The sequence below is a fragment of the Suncus etruscus genome, chromosome 2 (assembly GCF_024139225.1).
Source record: "Suncus etruscus isolate mSunEtr1 chromosome 2, mSunEtr1.pri.cur, whole genome shotgun sequence".
Taxonomy (NCBI): Eukaryota; Metazoa; Chordata; class Mammalia; order Eulipotyphla; family Soricidae; genus Suncus; species Suncus etruscus.
In genome coordinates this window covers 97,974,280-97,983,762 of record NC_064849.1, presented here as the reverse complement: position 1 = coordinate 97,983,762, position 9,483 = coordinate 97,974,280, and the positions used below count along the sequence as shown (strand labels likewise).

At 39.4% G+C, this 9,483-nt stretch overlaps 1 pseudogene; it reads right to left on the bottom strand.

Annotated features, from left to right (window-relative positions):
* Nucleotides 1-4,409: 4,409 nt before the first annotated feature.
* LOC126001815 (F-box/LRR-repeat protein 4-like) lies at nucleotides 4,410-8,732 on the bottom strand (annotated as a pseudogene).
* Between the last annotated feature and the right edge of the window lie 751 nt (nucleotides 8,733-9,483).

Below are 9,483 nucleotides of genomic sequence, written 5' to 3'. Positions count from 1 at the left end.
TGTCTCCGTCAAAGTCCCAGAGATGAGATGAAGTGCAAATTTTGGCTGACTGTGTCAGAGACCAGAAGTAGGAAAAGGAGTAGGAAGATGAGGACAGAAAGGACATATGCAGATGACTCTATGGGTCCTCAACTCCTCATATGTGCATCTCATAGTTCACATTGTCTGTCTAATTGTCTATCTGGTTCAGCCACTAATTTATTTATTTGAGGGTGAACCTCCCAAGCAACTACCAGGGGATTCTTAGGGGCCATTCCTGGCAATTCTCTAAGAACCTGGCCTGAAGTTTAATGCAAGAGCCCAAGGGTGTGGTGCTGGTTGGGACCTGTGGTGCAAGATGTTGGCACACTCTGATGGAGTTTTAAGGCCTCTCTTCAATGCCTGGGGAAATCATGTGGTACCAGGGGTCAAACCCAGAAAGAACATATGCAAATCAATTATTGTACTATCTTCTTATTCAACAATTGGAGTTTTATTATGCCACTGCTCCACCCTCCTTCTACATTAGAAAGCAAGAGCTAGGATACAAGGACAACCAGGAGGCAGCCTAGGACATTGGAGGAAGAGGTCCCACTTTCCACACCATCCCAGCTACTCATCTGACAGTGAAAAGGAACTGTAATGCACCCTCAACTCCAAATCTCTCCCTTGTTCATCTTCCTCCCCTTGCCTCCTCCCAAAGATCATTCCTTACCTTCCCATAGCTCACTTGCCCCTATCCCTTCTCATTGCTCTTCATAATGTTGCCCAGACCTCCCACTAGCTTTAACCACTATATACCAGACACAATAAGCCACCAGTCAAGATGGCAAGAATCCAACACTTTTCCCCAATGTTTCTGACTCAAAGGTTCTGGGTGATCCACTCCAAGAGAGGAAGAGAAAAGAAAGATAAAGTCTGTAAAAAAAGAAAAAGAATTACTTATAGGTTGGACTCCTTTTTCCATTTGGGCTTAGGGTGTTTTCTGTGGTTTGTAAACTCTTTGTTCTTAGGTTTAATGACATCATTCTTGACTCCAACTGTTTTCTGTGTCTGAGCTCCAACAGTTCATTGTCATAAATCTTGAGTTGTCTTTCTTTCTTAAAAGTCTCTGGAGTCTACTCACCTGTTAGTATAAGCCATAATGAATATAATAAAAAAATTATATCACAACATGGAAATTCTGACTTATAGTTTTTCTAAAAATCTGGCAATACTGTTCCAGACACGGAGGTTTTTGAGTGTTTGCCTATGAACTTCCCATTCCTGGGAGAAAGGATCTCCCCATAAACTCCATCTTCCCTTCTGTGTGAAGATTAACATGCTTTTCTTGTTCTTTGGAAAAGAACCATTTTCATTTTCTTCCAAAAAATGTCAGAGTTAGTTCTTCCAAGAACTTCAGTGAGGAATTATGAAAAGTAATCAACATGGTTGGAGTTCTTGAGAAAAACAAATATTCCAAGGTACTTGACATTAAATAAGCTGATGCAAATGTTAACTTCAAAAATAGTTAAACTTAGTAATGGTGAAAATTTATTAGTTGATAATTATGCCCTCCTTCTTGAAAGACTAAAATAAAGAAAAATAAAGGTACTTCCTATACACAAATATTCCTTTCCATTCCATATCCTGACAACTATTATACACCTGCAAAAATGTTGTTTTAAAGTAAAAGAAATGAATTGGTTTACTTGATACATTTAACCATTATGTGGAACTAATATTACAGATATTCAAATTACTTTTTTTCTGTTTTTAATGTTTTCCTTCCCACTCTGTCTACACTAAGCCCACTATCAACTTTTAGGAGAAATTAAGTTTTCCAGAACTATCTTAACCATCTATCAAAGAATGAGTGTCTTAAGCAACAGGGCTACCCATCTATCCCCCAGTGCTACTCACACTGAGTTCTGAAGGGTAGGAGACCAAAATCAACTTGTATTTATAAATGATTTCTTCTGTGGCTTCCTCCCAGGCTTCTGGATAGCTTTTGTATGTACTTGGTCTTCTTTCTGTTTATGGATCTGTTTCCAAATTTTCTCTTCATAAAAAGACATCAACCATAATGGGCTAGGTCCCATCCCAATGGCCTTGTTTTAAGTTAATTTCATCTTTTAAAATACCATCTTCAAATATTATCATATACCAATGTTCAGAATAAAGTGTTCAATACATAATTTGAAGGGAAAACAATACAGCTTATTATACAATTCATTGTTCGTTGGAGGTCTTGTGAGTGATGTCATGGAATGGGATGTTAAATGAGGACAAGGAGAGCAACTGAGGAGTCATAGGAGCCCGACTGCCAACTCCAACTAGGCTAGAGAACTCTATCTAGGCTAGAGAAACCTCAGAGAATGTTCTTAGCCCTCTCTGGATATCTGATCTCTCAATGTCAAATTAAGAGAAAAATGCAGATGATCATTCTTGAGGTGCAGTTCATGCCTTCTCCCGGGAAATGTGCCCTTAGCAACCCTTTCCGCAATACTCAAAGCTTCAAAGCTGTATGTGCTTTTCAGCCCCCAGAGAGGCTACACCAGCTTGCCTTGGTTGACCTTCACATCAACCCTCCATGAAAGACTTCATTACATTTTTCCAAGCAGAAAATTCCTGCCAAATCCTAGGAACATTCCAATATTCCTGCCCTGTAGATTAGGATCTTCAGGAGGAGTGAATGGGGGGGCATGTTAAGGTTTTGACCATCCATGAAATGGAAGTGAAACTTCTTTGCAAGCAATCACTATCCCCAGTGCTGCTCCCATTCTTCCACCAAAATTTGGACCCCCTAAGATCTTTTCATCTTCTCTGCCTCTATAGTGTTTGCTAATTGAACAGATTGTTAGTCACTGCACTGGGCATTGCAGACAAAAAGAAGAGTAAGCCTAAAACAATCATTGCAAGTACGAGGTGATGGGAGAGAAACGACAACAAACCCAATCTCTTCTCAGTGACCTGGTACTATAGATGCTCCCAGAAGGCTGATGGGCACTGAGGCATCTATGGTTGTGTGCAGAATAGGAAGTATCTAGTACCATGTGGTACAGAAGCTAAAACTTGGAGAGTCACTGAAGCAACCAAGGGGTGTGAGAGATTTAGGTCCTAGTTTGGATATGTCGAGGCCTTTTGCAGTGGCCAAGGATTGTTGTAAGACATAGGTGTCAAGCCAAAGATATATCATAAAACTAAAGGTAAATCAAGTACTACATTAAGGAATTTAAGGAGAACTGTGGTGGGGCTAAGGAAATAGCTTGAAGGTCTGAAGCACCAAACTTGCCTACAGAAATTCCTGATATGATTTTTAACACTGTAACCACTCACCACATGGTTCCTTCAGTACTTCTGGGAGTTATCCCTAAACCCCAAGCCAAGAGTCACCCCAAGCATAGACCTAGGAGTATCCCCTAGCACTGAGTCAATTTTGGATCCCAAATCCTAAAGAAATTAGTGATTAATAAATGAATTAATCTGTGTTTACCCTCAACTGAGCATGCGATCTCCAGTACATACATAGGAATATGCAAGTGCCACAGCTAAAGAGTGTAGCCCTCACCAAGTCCAATTGTGAACAACAAAGCAATGTGTAATCCATAGTCATGGCAGCAATAGTAATAATAAAAGAGGAGGATAAAGCAACCTGTAAATAATTCAACTTAACTGTGATGGCCACAGACTTAACTACTATAATCCCCTTTTGCTCTTCTTCACAGCCTGTCCCTAAAGAAAGACATTCACTCTACTGTACATAACCTCATTGTGAACTGAGAACTATTTCCCTCAACAGCTAGTCATGTGGATTGAGGACGATCAAACCCGAAGTACCAAAGTCTCAAGAAATGCCTATCATTAGCATTACAGTCATGTGTTGCTTGATGATGTTTCAGCCCATGACAACTGTAAATACAAAAGATGTCTCACTAAACTACACTCTCCATGTTCCCTACCATCTCATTATGTCTATGATGAAGTCACCTGACTATTCAGTTGTCATAGTTAATTGAGGCATGACCATCATGTTATTATTATAAGTATCATGTTAGTAAAGAAGAAGCAAAGTAGTCTTTGTGTTATATTTTATTTGGTAAATGGGGGTAGCCACATGTGGAGTGTTTATGGGCTCTTCCAGATCTGTGCTCCAGAGTCACTCCAAGTGAGGAACTGTGAGGTACCAGGTATGAAACCAGCATCCCCTACATGCAGAGCATGCACTCAACCCTTTGTTCTGTCTCTCCAGCACAAGGTTTGTATTTCAAACTGTGCTGGGTCTTCTCCTCTTGCTATATCTATTTTCTCTCCTTCCCAGTCTGTTCAGACCATCTAGGAGGCTAACCCCAAACTCAGCACATTCAGTTTCCCTGGAACTCCTAGTGTCTGGCCCATTGAATCAGTTGGAGGTTGGAGTTGAAATTGCAGGAAAAAAAAAAGAGGTCAAGTTAATCTCTCCCACAATGTTCCCTGATTTGGGGCACAATTCTGGTGTGATATTCAGGTCTCTGGTGGCCATCCCTGTAAGCAAAGCCTGACGAAAACACTTGGTTTCTGGAAAGTTCAATGCCAGAAGTCCTGAAAGGGAAGAATCCAACAGAAAAGTCAGAGAAGCAAGTGTGAGAGCAAATGTGACAGTTCTAACTACAGCAGACCTCTATGGGGATACCTGAGGAGACAGAACGTCTGGGAATTTCCATCAGAAAGCAGGTGGGTGAAATGAGTCAGAGAGAGAGGGAGAGACATAAAATGATCTCACTCAATTGTAGGATATAAGAAAGATAAAAGATAGTATAGTAATAAAATCCAGAAACAACAGAGAAGGGGGCCTAGAGCACCAGCCCATGGTAGGAAGCTTGCCACAAATAGTCGGTCAGTACAGTTAGGGTAGAGAAGGGACCACTATGACAATGAAACTTGGAACTGATTACACTGGACAAAAATGGATGCTAAAGCATGATACACACATACCCTTTCATTAACAATAGAGTAAGCCACAGTGTCAAAAGGAGGGGAGGAAGAGAGGGAGAGAAAGAGAGAAGTAAAACGTCTGCCAAGAGGTAGTGGGGGGGCAGTGGGAGGAAATGGGACAATGGTGACTGTAAATGTGTGCCAATGAAGGGTGAAGTACATTGTATGACTGGAACTCAATCATGAACAATTTTGTAACCACTGTAATTAAATAAAGTAATTATTATTTAAAAAGAAAACAGGTGGGTGGGGCATCACTCCACTGGCACCTGTGGGTGACTCTGGACTAAAAATTCCAGCTGCACTTTAAACCAAGCAGATGAGGCTTTAGAGCAGTGCTTGGAAATAAGTTCAGTCACTCCTTCCTTCCACTGCAGAGTTGTCAGAGGCAGCTGCAGCTGTAGCACAGAGTAGCTGGAAGTTGCTATCAGGACACCAAAGCCCACACTCCTCACCCCAAACACACTTCATGCTAGACCTGCTCTCCCCTCAGTGTCAGGGCCTTCTTGCTTCATTATTTCTATCTTTGGGACTAGAAGAGGCTTTGCTGTCCTGCAAACCTCTGTCCACATCCCAGTTGATGCCCTGGGAGCTGACTCCACCTCAGCAAAGACTTTCTTCATCAAAATTTTCCCAGTGAACTGACCGAGGGAATGTCTGCTTCCTGACTAGACCTGGATAATTGTTCTGGAAGCAAAACTCAGTTTCTCTGTGTGAGAAATATACAGTGCAATTGGTCTGGTCATGCTCTCAGTTAACCTTGCTGAAATGGGAAAGGTGTGTGTGATGGTAAAGGAGGTTCTCTAGAGAAGACTCTGCCTCTACCTTTCCCAAAGCCTTGCTGTGAGGTTGGCTGAGAAACCAAGTCATGCAGTTCAGTATTAACAAGGAGGATCTCCCTGGGATTTGGGATCTGAAACATGACCTGCACAATACTTTACATAAAAGCTCAGGGTAACCCTTTAATGAATTGATCTTTATAATAATGGCATTTGCAGATGATTCTTTGGGAGTTATTTTTATAAATATTATTTTATTGCTCACTGTTTCCTTAAAATAAGTTAAAATGTTTACATGTTACTCTTTTTTAAACTTGTAAATGCTGATTAAAGCATAATATACTGATTAATAGATGATAAAAGTAATATAGCCATCCACACTTTAAAAAATGTTTATTGTTTCATGAAAACATTTCCTTACATTTTACTTGATTTAATAATAAACAATTTCCATTTTTCTTAAAACCCATAGATGAGTGAGACCATTCTGAGTTTTTCTCTCTCTCTCTCTCTCTGACTTATTTCACTCAGCATAATAGATTCCGTGTACATCCATGTATAGGAAAATGTCATGACTTTATCTCTCCTGACAGCTGCATAATATTCCATTGTGTATATGTACCACAGTTTCTTTAGCCATTTAATCTGTTGAAGGGCATCTTGGTTGTTTCCAGAGTCTTGCTATGGTAAATAGTGTTCAGACACAAAAGAGAAAAGAGCTGGAAGTTCCAGCTCACCTCAGGAAGTTCACCACAAAGAGTGATGAGTTTAGTTAGAGAAATAACTACATTTTGAACTGTCCTAATAATGAGAATGTATGAGGGAAATGGAGAGCCTGTTTAGAGTACAGGCGGGGGGTCAGGTGGGGAGGAGGGAGACTTGGGACATTGGTGATGGGAATGTTGCACTGGTGATGGGTGGTGTTCTTTACATGACTGAAACCCAAACACAATCATGTATGTAATCAAGGTGTTTAAATAAAAAAATAAAAAAACAAAAGTAAAAAAAATAAAAAAATAATAATAAACAATTTCCTATTTTTTTCAAAATCATCAAATAGCCTAATGGAACATAAATGTCTTAATGGAATTGAAAAAGACAAAAAACCCTTCCCAAATAAGACACAAGAAAGCACATTAATTTTTAATCTAGAACACAGATCAAGCCACTGAGCAAAGTTCTTTTTAATGAATACTTTTGGAAAGTTCACAGTAATATTTAGAACAGCTCTATTATCAATCTGTGATCAGAAGGACACATCAAGTAAGGAAAGATCTTTACAGGACTCCAGGAGTTTTCTCAAGGATGCAGGGCTTACCAATCTTGTTCCTAATATGTCCAGTTGCCATGCCTGGAACAATTACATGCCAGTTTTTCTATGTCTGTGTCACATACTGAACTGTTGGCTATAAGAAATAATTTCTGCAAGTCTGGGAGATGGCATGCCAGTCTGACAAAACACCCAGTACTGATATCATGGGTAGGGTACCAGCAAAGGTCAAGCTTCTCCAGAAGCAGGCACCCAGAAACCAGTTCTGCTATCCCATTCTCAGTAATGTTCTTACATTGCCACAGATCTAGATTACAGAGCTTTTTACACTTGGCTCCTATCATGCTAGTTATCACATCATAATCTTTGATCATTACACAACTGTCCACACTGAGGTGTTGAAGCTCTGAACAGAAGTTCAAAATTCTGAGCAGCGCTGTTTGCTCTATTTTTGTTCTATAGAGAGCAAGTCGTTTAAGGCCACATAACATGGCAATGTGGTTGAAAGCTTGAGGTGGTAGTTTATCACAGGATGACAGAGTTAAGTCCTGTAGGTTGGAACACACCTCAGAAATAATCTCCAAGCAAGTTTTATTAAGGAAGTGGCTGCACAATAATTCAAGTTGTACTAATTCAGATCCACAGACCTTCAAAAATCTGCTAAATCCTGCAGCTCAGATGAGGTCTGTTACCAGTTCAAGATAATTTGAGCCACTGGAAAAGAGTATATAGAGAGCTTGTAGAAATTCTAGGGAGGTATCATTTAGTTTTGCCCAGTATGGCTGCAGATTGAGGTGAATATATTGTAGAGGATCACAACAATGTTGATTCAGGAGATTGCAAGTTTGTGCTAATCTGCACAAATCTAGTAGCGTAAGATGGTACAGAATCAGTTGAATGAGCTCATCAGGTAGTTTATCAAAATACCAATTATTAGACTCTTCTCTGAGGGCAATATTGCTAAACTTCTTGTTCAGATTGTCCATTTCACATTCATTCTTTCCTTCATAGTCATCTTCAAAATCATTCATGTCAACAAATAAAGTCTTGAGAGAAAGTATTGTCTTGACCTTCACACCATGTAATACAACTGCATTTAATTTAGTATAATAATTCAAAAGAAAACTATTTACTTCCAGTTGTATAAGATTTGTAGGGAAATTTATCTGCTTAATACAAGGTTTAAACTGACGAGCCTGGGAAGCATTCATCTTAGTAGGTCCTTCTGACCAAAGAATCTTCCATTTTACTTTAGCTGGCTGATTTGAGGAATAGGAATTGGCAGAGCAAGCCAGAATTCTAATGACTGCTCCAGGATGATATGTTTATAGAACATTAACAGCTATAGAATACACCTGTTGTTCAAAAGTAAGTTCCACATAGACTTGGCTCTAGAAATTAAGCGGCATCCTCTTGAATGGTAAGGAAGCACTAGGACACGGATTCCACCACGTTCCATAAGTTCAAAACACAAATGTCTGAATGAAGTCATGAAAACTTGGGAAAAGATTTTATATATCTGCAAAAATCCACATGGTATAGGACATACTATTCTCATTCCCATAACAGGAACTGAAATCTACTACTTCTTTGGAATACTGGACCATCTCTGTATTGAGAGAAGTCTGGCTGTTTGATTCTATAGTTCTATGGTTGTTCATCATTTCTCCTCTTGTAGCTATCCTGGTTTGACACCGAAGGCACAGATAAAACATAGTCAAAACTGTTAACATGGAAAAGATTGGTGACATCTAGTGTGAATTATGAAGCTTCAAAAGGTCAGGTGTCCTCAGCAAGATGCATGAACTTTTTGAAGAATGTTTCATGATAGAACAATCATAGATATACACAGGAAATGCAAAAGTTGTCACTCATCTTTGGGAGGTTTTTAGCTAGATCTGAGGACACAATGATGGGGCCCCAATGAGTAGATTAATGACCATTAAAGAAGATGTGAGACTAGAGCTCTACCTGTTTCTTTCTCTCTCCCTTCTCTTTCTCCCTTCTCTCTCTCTTCCTTCACTCTCTCTCTCTCTCTCTCTCTCAGCTTGAAAAAGACCCCCTATTGGAGCAAAATCTGCTAGCCCTTCACCTTGTATCTCTAACCTAAAGAATGGTGAGAGATAAAAGTCTACTGTTTAGTAGACTTTTAGAAAGTCTATTAGAGCAGTCTGACAAGACTAATATAATTAGCAAGGCTACTTATTGTACCTATGTAAATTATCATATTTTTGATATGTAAATTCAACAATGGAAAATGATGACCAGAATTTACTAAGAGAAGTTAGTGTGAAATAAAGTTTTTAGTATCTGAAAAGGTGATAAAGACTAAAAACAAGAAACCAGGGACTCCCAATACCCATCAGATAAAGGGCTAATATCCAAAATATACAGGGCACTGACAGAACTTTACAAGAAAAAAAATCTAATCCAATCAAAAAAATGGGGAGAAGAAATGAACAGACACTTTGATAAAAAAAGAAATACAAATGGCCAAAAGGC